This window comes from Brienomyrus brachyistius, chromosome 2, assembly GCF_023856365.1.
Source record: "Brienomyrus brachyistius isolate T26 chromosome 2, BBRACH_0.4, whole genome shotgun sequence".
Classification (NCBI taxonomy): domain Eukaryota; kingdom Metazoa; phylum Chordata; class Actinopteri; order Osteoglossiformes; family Mormyridae; genus Brienomyrus; species Brienomyrus brachyistius.
Genome location: NC_064534.1, coordinates 3,421,643 through 3,444,481, shown reverse-complemented (window position 1 = coordinate 3,444,481; position 22,839 = coordinate 3,421,643). Strand labels below are relative to the sequence as shown.

Sequence of the window (22,839 nt, the reverse complement as noted above, 5' to 3'; positions counted from 1 at the left end):
ATACATTTATTATAAATGTCCAGGACCTTGTTCTGTTTGACGTGACTCGGTCAAATGCTGTTGGAAAGAAAACAGGGGCCAATATTGGAAACATTATTGTGGGACGACTGAAAGGTTCCGGAAGACTCCGGAAGGGACAGGGAATTAAACCATATGACAGGGGGATGGAAGGAAGGAGTGGAAGGTTTATTTTGGTGAGAAGGAAGGAAGCTGTTTGGCCCTCAGCACGAGGGGAAGCACACAGGAAGATGAAACAGACTCTGGGTCTCGGGGGGCAGTGGGGAGTGGGAGTTGTTCAGGATTGGAGATCAGGGTACTTTCCACGGCACTGGGGAGAAATACAGATCCGAATTCGATATCCGTAATAAAGTTCAGATGAAGTCCATCTTCACGGTAGCAATGCTTCGTCCCATAAGCCATGTGGGTCGATTGCGTGCTGCAGCTGATCCCAGCGCAGTGTGTGGCTTGCTGTCCTCAGCTCGCTCCCCGGCACATCCTCATTTCCGCTTTCATCCACTAGGGCGGGGCCACCGAGGCTTGGATGAATGTGTCATTCGGGGGCCAGTGCTGGCCGCACACTTCACAGGAAATCTCACCGCATGCAGAACAGCTAAACCTCCACCGGGGACACTGCCCCCCCCCCCCAGCTTGACCCCCTATGCAGAACATGTCATTTATTTTGTGCGATGGTACAGCTTGTGGTAATAAAGTGGAAGGACAAACACTCTTGAAACTCAAGCCAGGGGGTGTCCTACAGAGCTACGCCACATCTGAAACATAACTATTAATATTCAATAACCAGAAGTGCTTATATATTAGATATGATCAATCATATGGAAAAGATGCACTACGATGAAAAATGAAACTCTAAACTCTGTTTTGTGTCACTCTGTGTAAATGGCTGACAGGAGTGTGTGACACACTGCTCATATTTACACAACACGTGACACACACATCTGTGACAACAGGAAACAACTGGGAGCCATTGCAACATAAGTCGCTCACTGGTCCTTCTCCATCCGTGTTCTCCGGAACCTTCTGTGGGAGGGGGGGCAGCGGATAAGCCGGGTGTGGAAGTGTGCCGTTGCCCTAACCGGAAAGCTTGGCAGGTGAGCAGAGGATGCGAGTCCCTCGGGGTGTGTACGCTCCCCCCCTCGGACTCGCTGGCGAGATGCCCGGAGAGCAGGGCACAGAGGCCTCTGAGTGCGGCTCATCGCTAACACATGATTAATTACGTAATCTAATTAATCACCAACTGATTAATCAGAGCGGTACAGTAATCTGATTAATTAAAGCGAAGCATATGGGTTTGCAGAAACCTCACATTGACAATGAAGGAGTAGGGAGGCTTTCCTAGAAGTGTAAAGCATGGTTTTTTTCAGTTTTAATTGAGCACCCCTGAGCACCCCTGTGAAGGTGCTCTCCTTACACTGAGCTCCCCTGTGACGTTCACTCCCCTCACATTCTGAGCACCCCTTTGAAGTTGCTCTCCTTACACTGAGCACCCCTGTGATATTCACTCCCCTCACACCCTGAGCACCCCTTTGAAGTTGCTCTCCTTACACTGAGCACACCTGTGAAGTTGCTCATTTTATACTGAGCACCCCTGTGAAGTTGCTCTCCTTACACTGAGCACCCCTGTGAAGTTGCTCTCCTTACACTGAGCACCCCTGTTACGTTGCTCTCCTTACACTAAGCACCCCTGTGACGTTCACTCCCCTTACACCCTGAGCACCCATGTGAAGTTGCTCTCCTTACACCCTGAGCACGCCTGTGAAGTTGCTCTCCTTACACTGAGCACCCCTGTGAAGCTCACTCCCCTCACACCCTGAGCACCCCTGTGAAGTTGCTCTCCTTACACTGAGCACCCTTGTGAAGTTGCTCTCCTTACACTGAGCACCCCTGTTACATTGCTCTCCTTACACTAAGCACCCCTGTGACGTTCACTCCCCTTACACCCTGAGCACCCCTGTTACATTGCTCTCCTTACACTAAGCACCCCTGTGACGTTCACTCCCCTCACACCCTGAGCACCCCTGTGACGTTCACTCCCCTTACACCCTGAGCACCCCTGTGACGTTGCTCTCCTTACACTGAGCACCCTTGTGAAGTTGCTCTCCTTACACTGAGCACCCTTGTGAAGTTGCTCTCCTTACACTGAGCACCCCTGTGAAGTTGCTCTCCTTACACTGAGCACCCCTGTGACGTTCACTCCCCTTACACCCTGAGCACCCCTGTGAAGTTGCTCTCCTTACACTGAGCACCCTTGTGAAGTTGCTCTCCTTACACTGAGCACCCTTGTGAAGTTGCTCTCCTTACACTGAGCACCCCTGTGAAGTTGCTCTCCTTACACTGAGCACCCCTGTGACGTTCACTCCCCTTACACCCTGAGCACGCTCACTCGCCTTGCAGAGAAGTGACTGAGGGTTCCTTTTGCATCCTGCTAGTTCTCATTCTAATACATATTGTTAAAACAGTTACATTTTACTTCTTTGTTATACTGATAATAATTAATAGTTAATAATTTGTTATGCTGTTTTAAATATAAAAAGCACATAAGGCAAAACCCAAGGGGAAAGCCATGTGGTTTCGGTGCATTCAATTCTGATCTACATCCTTCAACAAGAAAATAAGCCCATTATTTATGTTTGATTAATGTGTCTCTTAATTATTACTAATTAATGAAATGGACATTAGAGGTTTGATTTATATGTATAGAGCCCAGCATTATCACATAGCAATAAGATCATTAATGAGGAGATAAGTGTCAAATCTCACAAGATGAAGATGGCATGGCATGGGGTGGGGGTGGGGGTGGGGGTGGCTGGACAGAAGACTGTGATGACTTTGGATGGGGCACCTGATGCACTAGGATGGCATACACCCACTGGCCCCGCCCACCACACGTGACATACAGAGACGGCTCCTAACGCTCCACCCACTGGCACCACCCACCACACGTGGCATATGATCGGCTGCTAATGCTCCACTCACTGGCCCCGCCCACCACACATGGCATAAAGAGACAGCTCCTAACGCTCCACTCACTGGCCCCGCCCACCACACATGGTACACAGACGGCTCCTAACGCTCCACCCACTGGCCCCGCCAACCACACATTGGATACAGACGGCTCCTAACGCTCCACCCACTGGCCCCGCCCACCACACATGGCATACAGACGGCTCCTAATGCTCCACCCACTGGCCCCGCCCACCACACATGGCATACAGACGGCTCCTAACGCTCCACCCACTGCACTTACTGACCCCACCCACCACACATTGCATACAGATAGCACCTAATGCTCCACCCACTGGCCCCGCCCACCACACATGGTGTACCAAGACGGTTCCTAACGCTCCACCCACTGCACTCACTGGCCCCGCCCACCACACATGGTGCACCAAGACGGTTCCTAACGCTCTACCCACTGCACTCACTGGCCCCGCCCACCACCAGTAGCGTACAGAGCAAGCTCCTAATGCTTCATCTACAGTGGCCACTGATCTCGCCCATCGTGCGATTGCTCTATCCAGCGTCGCTCAGTGCAGTACGGCACGTCCAGCTCTGGCTTCTTAGTAAACTGAGATGAAGGACAAAGAAAGCTATGGGGATGTAAGCTGTGATATTGAAGGCTAATGCGTTTATGATATTCACGATCTTTATAGCATTAGCTTTACTCGGCTCTGCACTGCTGGGACACAAAAACACGAAGAGTAACACCGGGAGATTAATAACCCAGAATGCCGGCTTGTTTGATCCTTCTTTAAGTCATTACTTTGAAGAAAGACTTACATTTGCTTGAATAAAGAGTTCAATGTATTGATAGTTTAATTTGCTACAGTTAAAATATATTCATGAAAATGCCTCCCCTGATTGCCTCATAGGACTGCCTCTGCAGCAGGCGCGTGCGGCACACACACACACACACACACACACACACACACATACACACACACACACAGAACGACTGACACACACAACTGCATCTTTTCCTTCACCTCCTCCTCTTGCTGGGCTTCTATAATTCAAATCCTGTCAGGGCTGTTCCAGACTGCTGGCGCCAGTCTCTCTCTCTCTCTCTCTCTCTCTCTCTCTCAATCTCTCGCTCCAGAAAAAAAACATGAGCAAGTTGGGGGGGGGGGGGGGCGGGGGGGGAGCTGAAGAAGAAAGGGAAGCTCTCTGAGGGCTAAGCTAGCAGAGACCCAGGTGGGCAGCTTTTAAGCAGCCAGCTGCAGGGTCTCACTCTTCAGCTCCATATTCTCCTTCCTCTTCTCCCCTTTTTTATTTCCCATGATCCATAGCAGTCTTTCTCTCCCTCAGCCACCGCCTGCGGTCGGCACGCAAGCCCACATTTTCCACCTTGTATTTTCCAAGCCTTTTTTCCCCTCTCTTTTTCAGAATTAAGTTGTTGGACCACACTCACAGGTTGAGCGATATCGTGCTGGAACTGCTTAATACTCTAAGCCACGGTTACTCTCACTGTCTGGCTTGGGCTGAAACCTGCCAGGCAACAAGTACAAAGAGATGTTCTGCAGAACATCAAGTAGAAGCAGAATCCATCCTCCTCGAAGGGTACGTTGACTCCACGCCACCTACTGGCGATTACGATAAGCTAAGACAAGATAAGATACAAACCCAGGGGGGTATTTTAGTTTTCCAATAGCATTGCAAAAATAAACAAATATACAAATTACAAATAATTAATGTGAAAGCATGTGGCTGACACTATTCCACCACGTTGAAATGAAGGAGGCCACCACAGTCAACGCTCAACACGGCGGAGCGATGCGTCTGGCCGTCTGGAACGCAATGCGGAGGTGAATGCCGAGTGGAGACCTACTCCGAAATACCACCATCGCTCACTCCCAAACACACCATATAAGAAAACAATTTATGTCCCCTTGGCTTGAGGCCTCAGAAAATTCCCTGTGCCTAAGAGGTGCCCCCCCCCCCCCCCCGGAGGATAATCATGTGACACACAGGCCCGTCCTGTGGTCGGGTCACGGAAAGGGTGCGACGGTGACCGAGTGGCAGAGCCGATTTTATTGGAGTTCTGTCAGATAAAGCTGAGCCCTCCTGAGACAGGAGGGGGACAGAGGCCCCCCAGCCCCTGGCCCCGCCTATATTGGGCAGCAGAGGGTCTGCCTTGCTGGTGTGCCGGCTTCAGGGGTAATTGGAACATAATGGAACATTTTCTGTGGCAAAGTCAGTTCCATTGCCCTTGTCACCCCTGCGGCCGGTTCCTAAACGGCTCCCTGTTGCATGAAATAGTACGGGGGGGGTGTCAGCCGTCTGGCTGCCCCCCTCCCCCCACCCCCCCCCCCCACCCGGCCTCCTTTTCATCTCCCCCGGCTAAACTGATGGATTGCCTTACCCGTCGTTCCACAAATAGTGTGCAGGCAACCTCACTCACCTATGAGGCTGAAATGTATTTATTTTCTGGCTTATTCTTGAAATAAAACTCTATTCCTGCAGAGTGGAATCCACTGACACACGGTTCAGGCAAAATAACACTCTGTACGCCCAGCCCACCCCCCACCAAAAACATATACTTTATGTATATATATACCATGCTGAATTCTGAGGTACAGCCCTCCTGTGCCACCTCCTCATCGCAGTCCCGGCTGGGAGCCTGTTTGTTTGTGTTTGTTTTGGCGTATTTCTGCTGCGCCGTTTGCCCGGTTATTTCTGCTGGGTCACGTTTAGTGACTTGCTGTTTTGATATGAGTGGTAGATCAAGCTTATAAGGTGCCATAATCTATTTTAAAAATTCCATAAGCATTTAAAAAAAGAAAACCTTTTCGATGGTTCAAACTTCCAGATTTCTTAAGACTCTTCATAACACATTCTGCAAATTAAGGGTCTGCACACACTCTCCGATCCCATCTCAGAGTATGCAGAATTGGGGATCACATTCCCCCCCCCCCCCATCAGAAATGAGGATGGGTCTTCCAGAGGGTGCTTACTATTGTCCCAGACTGGAAGGCCCCCTCTTCCAGGACAGGTGCGGGCTGCTGGACGAGCGCCCACCCCCCCCTAAACTCAGGGCTCACGCATGGGTCGGCACTGATAGGATGAGGAGATGGGGCACCCTATCCAACTCCCCCCCCCTCCCCCCCACCCCAGGAGCATGCACCGTCACATGTCTCCCCCCACTTTGCATACGGGCACTAGCCGGGTCACTTCACCCATCAGAGCGGCTCCGGGGGGCCTGTCCTGTCACACGGCCGTCTCCTAAGCGGACCTGGCAGCCCCCGAATTGAATCCACTTTCGCTTTCTCGTTTAGTTTTTTCCGACCCAGCGCATTGGAAATGTACAAGGGGTTCAGCTCAAATTGCTTTTACATGAACCAAGGATGCTGGGAGATATCCGCCAGCATCCCCAATTCAGACTGGTCATTGAATCAGTCAATCAGTTAGTCCATAAGGGACACTGGTTTTTGGCCAGAGCAAATCCCAGTTTGCTGGACTCCTCACTGGTCAACTGCAATAAAGTTAAATTAGCTCATGTAATAAATATCTCCAGTGGCGCAACCAAGACTGCAGGAACGGTACCGTCTATACAAAGCTCTTGTTGCTTAGCTACCAACCCACTCTAAGATACTCATGCAGTTAGGTATGCGAGGTTTGCCATCCACACAAGTTTGTCGTTCAGTACCACAAATTAATTGAGGCGTGTTCCCTGTTGTTACTGTCTGTGCACAGTGTGCATTTCTTTGCCCTGTTAGATGTCATTTTGTGCAGCCAGGCCATTGCACCGAAATGCTGCGTTATATCATACTACCACTGCTTGTCCTGAGCTCCTACCAGCATTTTCACCATGAGTGGAGTTGGGAGGCAGGAAGGTCTGTTGCTCTCTCTCCTGGGCCTGTTGATCGATTCCCCAGCAGCTCTCTTGACTCCCCAGTTCCTCCTCTGAATGGTTTGGCACCTTGTGCCATCTTCTCCCATCATATTTCCAAGCTCCTCTCCTCCATCCCCACTGCCGTTACCTGAGCAACACTTTTCGGTAAGCTGTCGCTCTGCATGCTCCCTTATTGCCCTCAGCCCCAAATGGCGGGTGAGGGGATAGTTTCTGTTTCAAACTAAGACTTAGACACCACTGAGCACCTAGACCCAGCGAGTGGCTGTTTCGTCTCAGCCGACTTCAAAGGCCCTGCACGCCACGTGTAGGCGAGTGGTGTGTGATTGCGGTCCTGTCCCCGTCTGAGGTGTGTAACCAGGTGTGTAACCAGGAGTGTAACCAGGTGTGTAACCAGGTGTGTATCCCCGTCTCTCGCTTTGACTTGGCTCTTTCACAAAAGACAACTTCAAAAAACCCCAAAGTGGACACAACGATCTAGAGAGCAAAGCTGAACTATTAGCCTACAGTTAATGGGCAACATTCCACCACCACCCCCCCCCCCCACCCCCCCCGCAAAGTAATATTCAACAGACGTATTTAAAATGAGGCTTTATGTCAAAGCAATAAAAAGAGGACCATTCCAAAAAAATTTTTATGTTTTTTAAATAGTTTGAAACATCAGAGTCTGATATAAACAAATGACTATTAGTGCATTCAGTGCTTTTTATGTTTAGCTGGACAAATAGCGTCCAATCACAGAAAAGAAACAACTTTACTGAATATTTTGCCGGTTGAAGAAAACAGATTTTCTTTTGTTCATGTAATCAACAATTTGACTGATCAGTGGAAAAGGAGGGTTTGTGATTTTTTTTCCCCAAGTTAATATCGCAAAATCAACAGAAAATGAAATTAATGTTTAAAACATTTTCTAAGAAAATGTTTCTGTTACGTTCCTCGGCGCTTTCACTTCCCTCAGCATATTAGTGCAATAAATATCAGCGACATAACAGGCATAGGATGTTCAGCCTGGATGGGTGCTAAGTTTTACAAGCCCGTCAGCCAATCATTTACCCAACAGATTAGTGGAAATAATCACAATGTGCCCTTATGTCAGGAGCTCGGCGAGCATTTATGAGAAATATCTGCCGCTTAATGAGGCCTTTCCAAATCATAAACACCCTCACTTAGAAAATAACATAAGCGAAACACACAGCTAGCAGTTTCATAGTGGGGTAACATTTGATGACAATCTACTTTTATTTGGATGGAAAGAGTGGATTGAAACAACGCTGGAAACGAAGTCTCCTTCTGCTCTCCTTCCCTCGCTCCCTCGCTCCCACGGTTTGCTGGAGAGACACACAAAAAAAAAACGCAGCAACACAAAGACAACGCTAGCTTTCCATTGCTGGCTTACTAATCGACCTCTTTGTTGTGTTCTGTGCATGCCTATCCCTGTCACATGACTGTGTTTCCATGGCGACTGAGGTCTGAGTAATCATTTGCGCAATGACCTTTATTCCCTTGAGGGAAGGGGAGGGGGAGGCTGGAATGAAAGCGAAGCCAGCAAAAGGAGAGAGAGTGATGGGGGGGGGTGGGGGGGGGGGGGGGGGGGGGAGCGGGGAGGGCGAGAGCAGCAGAGCCAGGCTGCAGGGACCCAAACAAAAAACTGCTTTTCTCCCAGCACCGAGAATCTGTTGGGTTTGCATAGATAAGGAACAGAGCTTACTAAAGGCGGAGAGAGAAATCCCGATGCAACTGCAGGGAAAAAGAGGCAGATAGAGAGGTAAACCACGGGTGACAGGAAACCGCAGAAAGTCTCTGCACCTTTTGTCCAGTACAAGGGGGCGGGGAGAGAGCACCGGGGCTCGGCAGACTCCGAGCCGCCTTTGGGAAACTTTACTGGGGCAGCGTCCTCCTTGTGGTGGGAGCGGAGCAGTCGGGAGGATCCGCCGTGTAGCTGCTAAGTAACCGCGCTAAGGAGGGCGCCGAGAGGTGCATAGCGGCTAAGCCTTTCTCAGCGCCTACGTACCATGACGGCTCGCACCGTCAGCACCAGGCAGGTGAATATCACCGGGCACAGGGGCGTCTTCTCCGTCTTTGCGTGCAGCCCAGGCTGTTTCCGAGTAAATCAGGTCAACATGGAAGCCGCATCGATGCCAAGAATCACTGCTCTGATTCCCAATGATTAGCAAGAGACAAAGTTACCGAACCCAGGAAAACAGCACTTCACTCTTAGAGGACCGAAATGTCAGAATGGGTTCGGACTGGGATTGCATTCCTGGACTAGGTTAGGACTGGGACTGCATTCCCAGACTGGGTTCTGGCACAGTCAGAACTGTGAAGCATGGATCCAATCACACCCCGAATGTGACGAAGGCCTTTCGCTTTAAAAACTCACAGGTGCCGCACAGAGTGAATGAGGAGAGTAACTGAAATAAAGCCTGATTGTTCTTTTAATATTTATCCTTCCAAGTTTTAGCCCAAGCTACTGTGAACGAAGGCTGCAAGAATCGATTCAGAAATAATGACTTTCTCCACTCAAGAGAAAAAGACCTTAGACCCTATGAAATATGTAGAGTCTTAAAATGCAGTTATGAATTATTACTATCAATAATCAGACGTGCTGGATGTTGTGAAGCCAATTCCATTGAGAAAAATGCATCTTGAAGTTGTTACTAACATCAATGATCCAGCTAGAGTTTCAAAGCACCAGTGGGACAAAAGTTCTTCTCTGACCTTCTCTGACGTTCGTCACGCCCCCCATTGTTCAGCCTGCCTGTACCTTACGGATCTGTGCGGTTGCCTGTTAAAGGCCCGAAGCGAAGGCAAAGGCTGAGAAGCTCCTTTAGTGAATGTCGCAGACCTAAGGAATTTACAAACGAGAGGGGGCCATTCGGCTAACTTAATACCCTTGGAAAGAACGGTATGTTGTGGTAGATGCTTTGCTTGTCGCGGATACTCGATCTGTCGACGCCTCATGAACGTCTAATATGGCTGGTGTTCTGCGGCAGGTGACCCATGTCCCGCTTACCTTCCACCTGAGGTCTTTTCCTTCAAAGTCATGGCAATTTCTGAGTTTCTCAAGTAAAATGCCAGTGGAAGTATTCATTGTAACAGATGTGTGAACACAGTCCAGCCTTCCTCTACTAATGAGGAAGGTGCTGGTGTTTCTTTTCTGAAGAACTGAGAAGTGGAGGGTCAGAGGGAGCATAGTGCCGACCCCCAAAGCGCATGCACCCCCCCCCCCCCCCCCGCTGGAGTCCACGGTGACAATGGCCACGAGCCTGAGCTGAACCCCACCACCCCGTGGACTCCAGAGAGAATGCAGCCGCCCCAGCCATACCCCCCTCTTCCCCCCACCCCCGACTTGCTCATCCTCCTCCCTGGCGCCCCACACAAAGAGCCTGATGAGGTCGGCCAAGATTTCGATCAGGTGTGCCGCTCTCTCTCCCAGCTGCTAAAATCCGGTTAGCAGGCCCACGGATCCTGCCGGCCAGGGAACACACAAGTGTTTGGGCTGGCAAGATGAGGGACAGGCTGACTGTGACCCTCTCATGCCACAGCGAAACCACTTCTGACACGATTCTGTATTACAGCTCCTGCTGGCCAGTTGATTGGTCGGTGTTTTTCCCGCTATCGGTTAGGTTGGCAACTGGAATAACACACACACACACACACACACAAGTAGAAGCATATGGGATGAGTCGATCTGTGGTCATCACCCTCACACAACCAACTTAACATGGAGTTTTTGAAAAGAGCATTCCTTTCCAGAAATGTCATCATGCTGTAATAAATGCTGCAGTGTGAGTATGAATTTGTGTCCAAGGGGAGCTGGAGAATTTGGTGGTGAGTTTGCCCTGGTGGTGTGTGCTGTCTTTAGCATACCATAGACATTTGATAAAAACGATAATGGACATCAACTTTCAAGCATTATGTCCTCAAAGGCTCTAACTAACCGACTGAAGCTACTGGAATATAGATCTGGGACCAGGATGGTTGTGGAAATGTCCATAATTGGACATAACATAACCAAGCATAGAGGGAACTGAGTAAATAGCTCATATTGGGCTAAAACGAGCAGCATGCAGTCAGGCTGGCTGTGAAGGCGTGATGGACAGGCACGTCCGCGTGGATGGAAGCTGGTAGGGCTTCACATGCCGTCATTATTCGCCGCTTCCCCGCTGAGATGCGACGGCAAAAAGGAACCACTAAATGCTGAGCGCTTCCATGTGTTTGGCTGCTCTGAAGACTTGACGGGAATCGGGCGAGGAGATGAGCTGCTCGACGGAGCAGGCCGTAGGGGTTTCCACTCCCCACCAGAGCGGCTGCGGTCCCATGGTGACGGCCAGTAGCTATTGCCCATCCCAGGGAGCCCGCGGATTCATCTTTAGGTTGCCGGGAAGGGAGAGTCTCATGGTCGCGTGCGGGATGACTCACCTTGCGGCGATCTGGCTTGAGTTAACTACGCCCCTCTTTGACATGGGGGATGAGGTTGTTGACTGTTTTGCGTCTCCCGGAAACCTCCCCGGCATGGTAAGGTGAGAAGGGGAACAGGGATGCACGTGATAAGGCCCTCAAGGTGCTTTGGAGAGAGAGGAGAGCTCGTCTGAGGCCAGAATGAACACGTTCAGCTTTGCCGCTCTCTACGTTGGTTGAGGTTCTCCTAGGAGTAAAGGACCTCAGTGACATGCACTGGCAGTAACGTCCATCTAGGACACACCCGGCTAAAGAAATACATTTTTCGGCAAACTGTGCTCCTAGCTAATGCAGAGTGAGGAAGGAGATATCTCCAATTCATCCATTTGTCTTGTCCTTGTTTTGGTCCTCGTTCTACAGAGTGACAACTCTTAAACTGCCCCCCTCCCCCAAATCCCCAGCCAGGGTCCCGTGAAGTACAGAAGGCACAAACGTCACATTTCTCCAGCCCACTGCACTGTTGCCTGCAGACAGCAGACCTCTGAGCCCATCTGGCTCAGCACCGGAGCGATGACTGGACGCCTCTGGGAGGAAAACAGCAGCCGCACCATCCCCATCTCAGCCAGGCTGCATCACACACATGCACATACACAAAAAATGTTTCAATAGCAAAAATAAATCTTTATTGTAGCATCTGAGTGTAGCAAATGCAGGAACATCCTGCATAGTGACATCACGACATCACAGATACAAATCAGTGTAACAGGGAAGCTGGAATCTAGCTCTTACAATTACTTTACACCTAAACGGTATTTCGATGCCCTTGTGTGTTACGTCTGACTCTGTGTGGCAGCCCTCATCTCTCGTTCTTTTTCTCCTTCTGCAGTGTATTGACGTTTCCATTCACAAAGCTCCCTCAAGCCCGGACTACAGTGACTGCCTGCTTCCTCTCCCATTTTAACCCAGAAGCTTCCCGGGTCACGAGGGTCCGTGTTCCGATATTTTGGGTACGATGGGTACGATTGTTTACTAAATTACATGAGATATTCAACACTTTATCATAAAATAGGCTTTGTGTTAATGACTTTGCACAACTGTAGGCTAATCTGCATGTTCTAAGCATGTTTAAGATCGGCAAGAGAAAGCTACAGTATGATGTTTGTTAAGTTAGGTGTACCGTATTAAAGTGCATTTTTACCATATGATATTTAAGCTTTACGACAGGTTTATCGGAATTTAACCCCATCATAATCTGGGGAGCCTCTGTATATGATACAATGATAAATCTGAGAATGGGCAGGGAACAGGGAAAGGGAGGGAAATGGACCCAGTTGTCCACGATGAGACCCATCTGATGGTCCTTACTGAAGCTCATGTGTGGAAGACGTCATTAGAAAGGTTCCTCACCTCAAGCTGGAAGGTCACGTCCAAATGGACCTTCTCTAGCCCATCAACGCATCAGAAAGTCATCAGACCCCGAGTGGAATTTGTGCAGCGAGAAAAAGTGGGGGGTGATTCATCCCGGGGGAAGAGACTGTACAGTGCTAGTGAGGGAACGCATCAGTGTGCAGGAGTCAGGAGCAGCTCCAGAACGGCTCCCAGGATGCACTTGCTGGAGCTACAGGTAGTCAGGATTCATCGCTGTGCTTTTCTGTTATCACGACCGTGAGGTCAAACGGAGCATGTTATAAACGACAACGAAAGGCAGTCATCCCCAGCAAATGACACACCAGGGTAAGGAGTAAAGGAATAAAAGATCTATTCACAAAAAGTCCTGTTTGATACATTTTAATTGATTGTTTGTGTGATGTATTGTATAGTCAATTTAAGTGTGTGTAAAGGGCCCTCAACTTCATTAATCATTCACAGTTTATTTTCAACAGCAGTAGATTACTATCAACAGCAATTTCCTTGTTAATTGCGTAACTGTTTTGCAGTACCAAATAATGCCGCCGTAGCTCTGTGGTAAAAGTACACTAATACACGCCAATAGGCTATGCTAACCGTGCAGTGTCTTGGTACTTTTGCAAGTACTGGTTTTCAAAATGCATTTTGGATTAAATTTTGAATTTTTGCTTTGTTTGTGAAGATGGAGGTCACAATAGGTTAGGGTTACCAGCCAAAATCTTGAATATGGCCGTGGCTTGCAGATTTACTGCGGTATGTCTATACTGCCTGCCATTTGCCAGAACAGAAGTAAACAAGACATGCCGATGTGTGTCCTCGTGCTGTGTGCTCTCTGGGACAGGAGCTAGTGTCCCGGTAACCCTGTCCTGCATAAGCCATTAGAAGATAGATGGATCGCAATGCGCTGCATGTAGCTGTGAAATATGTTGGAGATTGTTTATTATCCAACATAAACCAGAAAACATTATTTACAGTGAAACAAACTTCAGCATTAAGATTTGCAGTATTGAGTATTTCTAGCCGCAGTATAAATATTATGTCCTTTACCTACAAAAATATAACAGAGCTTCACACAACAGACCCCCTCCCTGGCCTTGACTTATTAGCAGAGGATAATTCATTTCCTTTTATTTTTTTGCTAATGTCTTTCATTTCACGGTCACTCAGAGGACTCAACTATATGCATTTTCAGGGAGGCTACTGTTGATGACTGAACCCAAGGGGATTTGTCTGGGTGATGTTTATTTCTAAGTTTATCACAAAAAGTCAAGAGAGCATTTTGTATTAAGTGAAGAGGGCATTTCATCGCCAGGGCATGCTGGGAAGTATGCAAATCACTACAGTTCCTTTCCTGTGGCACCTACACCTTGCCTGTCTCAGGGCAGCCAGAATTGTCTATGTCATTCAAGACTGTCAAACCTCTGTCAAACTTCAATAAACCAAAAACATTTAGGCGATAAGAATTAGACTAAGGTTAATGCTTATAGAGCAAGAACAGCAAAACAGTTCACTAGTGTCAGCGGTGGCTTAATGGTTAGGCGAATGCACCTGTCATTGAAAGATTATTGGTTCAGATCCCCAACCAGCAAAACACCACTGAGGTACCCTGAGCAAGGTACCGCCCCCCAGCACTGCTCCCCGGGCGCTGAATTAGCTGCCCCCACCTATGTCACATAGGGGTTAAATGCAGAGAATGCATTTTGTTGTTGTACATCAACAATGACTACTAATCACTTTCACTAGAGACAGAGCATGAAGAGAAATCAATCAATTGTGTCCCATAATCACTTAGATAATTAAGAGTCATATGAACTGAAGTCTTTCCCATGAACATGAGTGCAGAAGAGCATACAGGCGGAGCACATGTTTTTAGTACCATACAGATATGGACACTAAGACAATGGAGAGTAATGTTGACATGCATGTCACTGAGTACAGAGGACGTTGGAGTCGGTATTGAGATCCCATCAAGCTCAGGGAAAGACCTACACACCACAAATGAACCATAACTCATTTAGTGCCTTTTCACACAACAATTATCTGAAAAGTTTGACGTTCAGAAGATGTTTTGGATATGATCGACCAGAAGGATGAGGAGCATATCCCTGATGGACGCGAGCGACGGTGAAAAAAAAAGTGGACCGCGTGTTTGGCTACTGTCGTCATGGCAACTAGTGCCCCACCCAAGGAGTGAGGCTCACACTTTGCCTACTACGTCTTTTCCTTCTCTGTGGTTTAAAATTTAAATCGATGTGTCAAGATTAAAGGATAGAAAGTTACGAAACCCAATATCCAAGCGCATGGGAGCCTGAGCACAGGAGAGAAATCTTAATTTTCTGCGTTCGGTGCTCATGCTCGCCAGCTCGCCCGCCTCTCATGGTGCTGGTACTAATTGGACGGAGCTGGAAGGAGAGATATGGCATGCATCTTTAATGAAGGGCCCCTCAGCCCCCCAGCTCCCTCTCTGAGTGCCTGGCTCCGGGAGAGCGCTGTGCTTCGCCGCGACTGCAGGTCTCAGCAAAATGAGGTTCTATTTTCTGCCGCTTCCTGTTCCTCGTTGCTGTGTTGCCATGGTGACGGTGTCAGCCCACGGAGCGCGGCTTCCCGGCTCAGCTGAATCTGCCGAGGCTGGTTGGGGTTATTTCTCTCTCGGTCTCTTACGGCTCAGGATTTATTTTTTTTCTCGTCATGCTCCACTCCTCTTCCTGCTAATATTTTCCCGCAAAACATATCGAGTTTTGGCCCCTACTGCTATCGTGCGGTTTACAGCTTTTCAAAATGCATCAATATACCTGTGTATCACCTCCGTGCAGAGAATGTGACCAGCGGTAGGTATTGCTGATCAAACATCCTCTGAACCAGGGACCATCATTTTCACTGCACACCGATTGCTGCTGTTCGGCCCCGAGTCTTGGGGACCGTAGCAAAACACACACACACACGTTTGTATTCATATCTTTGTGGGGACTCTCCATTCATTTCTATGGGCAAAACTGTAATCCCAACATGACGACCTTAACCCCTATGCAGCCCTAACCTTAACCGTAAGTAACCAAACAAAATACAAGACTTTTGGCATTTTTAGTTTTCTGATTGTAGTCACAGATTTTAATAAAATTTAGTTTCCCCTTGTGGGGAGTGAAAAGCTGGTCCCCAAAACATCAAAATAAGAGGTTTTTGTCACATTGTGGGGACATTTGGTCCCCACACTGTCACATACACGTGCCCCAGAGACGCACACAGTCACAGGCACAGAAACAACAGGCAGGTGATGCAGCCCAGCCGCACTCCTCACAAAACGTCCCGTAACACACAAAACTGGGCAGCTGGGACCACGTCGATTTCAGGACTCGGTCATGGAAAGTCTGCTTCTGCAGTCACACTCATCTGCCGAACAAAATGTGCTGGGATGAGCGCCGCAGAAGCCTGGAACTTTCTCTCCATAAACGGACGGCTCTAGGAAGGAAAAAATGTAAAAAAAAAACACGCGGGGCCGAGAGAGGGCAGACTCTCGAGGCAGGCGTCGGCTCGCCTGATTAAATAAAACTGGAGAAGTAAAAACAAGACTAATCCCAAGACTGGAACCACGCTGAAGAAGAAAATGTTCAGAGAAAAGCGGCAGAGATTAAGCTGCCGCCGTTAAAAGGACACGCGGGTAGTTATATATTTTCACAAAAGCACAAAGACCAACAGCGGGAGCTAAACTAGGCTCGTGGGGGTTACATGCATCCTATTTCTTCTGGCTCATTTCTCTGGCTTAATTGGTCCTGTTTGTACAGTTTGTACAATGTGTACCTACGTGTCGCCCCAAAACACGGAATTTGAATATAAGTGTGTGTATGTGTGTGTATATATGTGTATATATATGTAGGGCTGTGCAGAAGGCTTAGGCAGTCATAGAAAATCACGTTTAAAAGATCTTAATGCTGGTGTAAAACTTTGCTATTATGTCTGTCAAAGTGTGTGAGCTTAACCATCTCAAAGCCTCTGCCAAAGTCAGTCCGGCACTGGCAGCAACCAACCAATGCACCCGAGTACATTTTTAACTGGACCACTAGCAGACCGCATATGGCTAATTGATACCTCGCTGATTTTTTAAACAATGTTTCATGAATTAAGTGAGCTTGTGTTGAAATTAGTGAAACACACGGAATGGCTGGGGTGCCCGTGGGGGGGTGGGAGGGTTTGGAACTGAAGCAGTGTTCTTATTAGGGATACCAGTCATTTTTTTGAAGAAAAGAAGAAATTACAGTAAATTTTTTTCCCCTGGGCAAATATGTATTTACTGTCCAGTATTTTTGCACAGTACTGCACATATATATGTGTGTGTGTGTGTGTGTCTGTGTGTGTGTGTGTGTGTGTGTCTGTGTGTGTGTGTGTGTGTGTGTGTGTTATTTTTCTTTCATTTTGAAAAATGGAGCTAAGTGTTTGTGGAGGGAAGCGGCCACCAGCTTGAGTCTGCCAATAAAAAATATCATTAAGCTAATTAAGCTTTTAAGGGAGAGATGCACAGCGATGATGGGCTTCTGCTAATATGACAGCTGATCATTCAAAACAGAATCAGTGTTTGGAAAGTGAGTATTTATTAAATGGCACAAGAACGGATGTTTGAGATGGAGCGGTGAGTGACAAGTCTCAACTGCGCAGGAGGACATTTCTAACACCCCCACAATGCAATAAACGGGGACCCAGAACTGAAACCAATAACACAAAGGAGTTCAGACTGAGCGTCATATGCTGAATATTGCATATCAATTTAAAGGGGAATTTAACGACCTTAGGAGAAATAAATACAGCTAAATATGTTCTGGGGGTGTTTACGGGTGTGGGATGTGGCCTTCCCTTTAAAGGACCTCATCCTGAGCAACAGCACGGGCTAGAGCAGCGTTTGTCCTTGAGACCAGTCATGTCAGGCTTTGGGGCTGCAAGGCCCTGCATAAGCGACCACCCCCCAACCCCCAACCCCCCGCGAATGTGTAGCCACATGATAGATAGATAGATAGATAGATAGATAGATAGATAGATAGATAGATATTATTACTATTATTATTATTATAATACCTGACCTGATCTGACTGAATTTTGATTGGTGCAGAAGCGAGGCTCCGTGGACTGGCAGGAACCCTCTCACGGACCGGCAAGAACCCTCTCACGGACCGGCAGGAACCCTCTCACGGATCGGCAGGAACCCTCTCACGGACCGGCATCGGTCCACGGCCCATAGTTTGAGAAACGCTGGGCTAGACCAAGGCTCAAGATCTGCACATTAAGGTAGTGCTCAGCAGGTACGGAATACCTGAATAAAACAATCACTGCTCTTTAAGCATTCATTACATCTCATATACACTTTTGTTATAAACACTGAATTCCATTGTTTTTTTGGACAAAAGCCTGCCAGTTGAATTTTCAGAAACATCTGTCATGAACTGAGTACATAAGAGATTGCCTGAGAGTCACTATCAAAAAGAGGAAGAGTTTACTTTGGCTGCTCTTCTCCTCCAGAACATCATTCTCGTCCTGCTGCTGGGTGGCTCTCAGTCTTCAGCACGCGCCACACGCCGCTCTATCGCGTGAGTAAACACGCAAATAAGATTTCACAAAGTATGGCTGCCTGTTAGCTTACTTTGTTATTTTCTGTAATATTTATGTATCACCAAGTTGGAAGCTGGAAGATGGATGGATTTAAACATGGAAGGAGTGTATTAGAATCACTATACAGCTACACTATACAATTTTTGTTTTTAAACAAATTTACAATATATGAGTGATTTTTGGTTTTTGGTCTTAGGTAGAATGGTAATCTGAAAAAAAATATTTTTAGATCTATTGAATCTTATAATTCAATGCCAGTTATGGTAAATGAATTGGTAAAAAAAGCCTTTAAATGGTTTTATCAATGCAAATAGATGTTTATGGACTTTTACTCCAGTATTTCTACTCAAATGAACAACCTAGTAGCTGTGAACTAGTTATGATGTTGGTGCAAAACACTCCTGCTCGAAGTGACCAAGATCAATGACAATGCAATCAAATTTAACAGAAGTCAGCTCTTTTTATAGAATGCAGGGATGCAGAACATTGGGTATCTCTGTCAAGTACTTTATGTTGGTTTTAGCAAAACTAAGCCTGCCAGTCAGTCAACATTTCCCAGTGCAGAAGTTTTAAGGCAGCTGTGAGGCTGGACTGGAAAGATCCCGCAGGATCCGATTCCTCTGGAACATACGAATAAAACATGAAAGCTTACGTCTGACCTCCCAGCGCAGGACGTATGGTTTGCTGCCTTATCTGACGGTTGTGTGTCTCGAATTCTGACAACACTGACGCTTTTGCTATGAGCTGAGATGTTAAGACACCAGCAAGCTGTTAAAAATACCAGCAATATTAATGTTAATTGAGACGTTAGGCTTCTCCATGCCAGCTCCATGGATGAATCGGCCCCCTTTCTTGCAGGAACCACGTAAAGCAGTGGCGTCCAAACTGGCTCCACGTCCAGCTTTTCATTCCTTCAGAGAACTTCTCAGGTGCTTGATTTAACTAATTATCTTTCTAATCGAGGTAACTTAGGTCGTTCTTGCTCAGCGCTGAGACGGTTTAAGGCCAGCTGAAAGACCCCAGGTCTCATTAAGTCCCATGGGACACTGGGGGGGGGGGGGGGTCGTGGGGGCTGAGCAGGGGAAGACCCCACTGGTGGGTCCGGTAGCCCCAGACGGATTTCCCAGTGTAACCTTCGACACTCACACAGCGCCTCGCTCTGATGCTCGTCACAGCTCAGGGAGCAGTCTGCCTCCTGGAGATTCTCACGCATTTCGCCACGGTATCCGAAGATGGCCAAAAAGGAGGGCGGCATACACTCTCCGCATAGCGCACCAGTGGCATCCTCTCATTACCGCCTAGACGCCGTCCTTGTAGTACGTAAACATCTCAGGATGCACAAGAGAAGCGGGGACACAAAATTAAAAGTGTCAATCTTACTAAAAAGAGACAATAGTCAGTACATGAGCAGAGAGAAAACGGTCACCTGTCTCACTTGTACGTACAAGAAAAAGATGCTACTTTTCTGGTGTATTTGTGACATTTATAATACTTCATAACATTTTTATAATATAGCCCTTTGTGGCCACCACTGTCCAATGCATGCAGGCATTTTAGCCTCATCCAAGTGCTTTCCTAGGCACAGAGAGCTATGGCTTAGTGCTACGCAGCCAAACTGATAACTGCATCTGTTAAGAACTCACTGTGGATCCCTGTTTTCCAACATCCTAACCGTAAGCTGAAGCACCACCTCACTAACAGGCTTCTCAGTAAGTTAAATATATAATGATAGACCTGAGCTCAGAACCGACACCCCCCAACGTTCATTTCTACGTCATGCTACATGGTATTTTTTTCCTCTGAAATCTACTGTGAGCCTTGATGCACCCCTACAGCAGAGAAGGGCCCTCAATTAAAGTAGCTAAGGTTAAAAATAAAAATATTGCAGCGCCAGTGGGGCGCATGTCCCAGCATGCCCTGCGTGCAATTGTAAATAGCCCCTGTTTGTGACTGTAAATAGCCCCTGTTTGTGACTGTAAACAGCCCTTGTTGTGTTGTTGTCAGTGTTAATGGTTGCATTTCCCTTTTGTCGCGCTTGTGTTTGCCGGTGTCTTGTGTGCACCCTGTCCGATCCTCACGCGTATTTAGCTTACGTAAATCTCCCACTTTGTGGGCACCTTACAGTTTGGTTCGGTGCTCGCTGGGTGTCTGTTATAGTCCTGGTAAGGTCTGCTATTCTCTGCTACAGCGATGCCTCAGTCCATCCAGTGCTGCAATTTTTTTTCACTATGTCCCACGAGTAGATTATTATAAAATTATAATTTTTATAAAATTCCATGTGTAGCATGGAATACCATAATTTCACAAATCTGATTAATGTCCCCTACATAAAAAATTAATAAATGATAAGTGAAACAGAAAAGGCCGCACAGATGTGGGCCTTAAAGCCTTTTCCATAAAGTCTTATGTTGTGTGAGCTGATTTTGTGTTTTTGGGGGACTTTTGTTTCGTTTTTTAGGAGGTCACGGGTCTGTTGGTTGCAGAGGGGTGGGGTTTATGTGATGATGTAGGTCAGATGGTCTGTTTCCGTTGCCCCTGCGTCTGTCTCCTTTGTTGATAAAAGCTGTGGGCGGCTCAGGACCAGCCCTTCTGCTGACTCCAGGTCCTGCCTAAAATAAGGAGGACACATCTCCTGAGGTGAGACGCTCTAGGCCTGGTCCCGTACATGTTCGAGCTTGTTCACAGTACTGAGTCTCTCCTCCTCCTGTCATGGGGGCAGATCTCGACTGGCGTGATTCCTCCAACAAACACTTATGATAGTCAGATTTCTCTAAGTCATATTTACCTTCCCATACCACTCAAGACACCTCATAGCCAAATATATCTTAGTAATACTAACTGATTTTCAATCTTGAATCATTGCTGTGAGCTTATGAGCTGTTTCACTCTTACCTTCTATTGGACGTTCACTACAAGCCAGGAGAAGTGGGAAGTTGCAAGATGTTGCCTTTGTGGAGTACAGCCCAGCTTCGGGTGGCTCGAGTATGTCGTAGGCCGTTTTATTGCGTTTGCGCTTCCGTAAGTTCCACGCATCCTGGGTATTTTGTGCACAAGTGTGCATTTACTTCAGTCAGTTTTAAGTAAGTAGGCGGCGAAGTGGCCGTTTAATTAGACCTGCCTTTCTCGAAGGTGCGCTGGGATTCCAGCTACGATCCTTTAAGGGTGTGAAGATGAGCCACACTCAGCAGATGCTAGAGGTGCACGTCTGCTCCTGCTGCGTAAAACCTCGCTGGGCGAGGATCAGCATCACTATCCATCCAAAACTGTCCCACACCATCAGTGGGCAAAAACGAAAAACGAATCCGACCAACAGTCCTTTAAGAAAGTAGCATTTTTGCAAAATGGAAGACGGCACTGAGTTATATTTCGGCATTTTTTTTTTTATTTACATTTTTTTCTTTGTTCTTTCCCATTTATGCAGCTAATTTTTCATTTTACAGATTCAAGGATCCTGCTCTGAGCTACATTAACCCCCCGGCTGGGACTGAAACCAGCAACCTCCAGGTGGAAGTTCACAGCTTTGCCTTCCATCCTGGCTGTTTATTCATTTGTGTCTGTGGTCCTGGGTGGCTCACCGGACCCCCGTCTGGCCTGTCTGCTGCCCAGCTCGCCTGCCCCCCCGTGCTGAAGATACTCCATGGGTCACACACTGCTCATATTTCACAGGCATGAGTGAGGCCTTGGTCTACAGGGACCCTGAACTGGAAGGAAATGAGGAAGAAGTATGGCTCTTTAAATCAGGCTGCCTCCCACCTCAGGGGAAGGACATAACGGTAACGACCTTCCTAAGCAATCAATCCCCGCGAGACCCAACACCGCCACGTCAAATGTGCTTCTCACTGAGGATGGGGCTGGGCAGGGGGGCTGCAAGCAAGAGGGTGCATTTAGTGTGTGCGTCAGTCGATATTTGCACATCTGCAATCACTCTGATCAAAATCGTTGGAGTCTACAAAGAGATTGCTATTAATGAATAAATATATAACTCTTCCAATCATTGGCCCAGCTTACTTACGTTCACAATTTACTTCCATCCCATAGAGTTTCATGCGTTTCCGTTTCATGCGAACATACTTGTAAATTGTCCTGAAATGTCCTGCTTGTTATATGGTATAACTGGGCAACTCCCACCGAGGAAAAATCCTTGCATGTTTATCACACGTAGCCAGTAAAGATCTTTCTAATTCTGATAAAGTCAAGCACATCTTTGCCAGCAGAATGCGATCACGGTGGCCAATTATGAGGTCATTTTAAGATCAGCTTGGATTGGCTAATTCCCTGCATAGAAAATTACCTACTGTTTGGCTTAGTGGCCTTATTTTCTTTGTGTGTTAACATGTTTAAGTGGGCCTGAGCCAAGCCCAGTCTCACACACATATGGAGACGGCCTGGTGAACGGAGAGACAGACAAAGAGCATGGGCTTGGTGGGAGGGGTGAGGTCGGGTTGGATTTGGTTGGGTCGTGTTGGTTGAAGTGCAGGGGGGTGGCTCCCTGGAAGAAGAAAGACTTGCTCCTGGGTGCCTGGTGCCTTCTGTCTGCCTGGGGAGTGATGAGGAGATGAGGGCTGGCGTCC

At 47.7% G+C, this 22,839-nt stretch overlaps 1 long non-coding RNA gene across 1 annotated transcript; it reads left to right on the top strand.

Moving 5' to 3' along the window:
• The first annotated feature begins 17,763 nt into the window (after positions 1 to 17,763).
• Positions 17,764 to 21,936, top strand: LOC125713221 (uncharacterized). The gene is made up of 3 exons (XR_007383517.1): positions 17,764 to 17,961; positions 18,179 to 18,246; positions 21,709 to 21,936. It is a non-coding gene; the product is annotated as an uncharacterized LOC125713221 (long non-coding RNA).
• Positions 21,937 to 22,839: the final 903 nt, after the last annotated feature.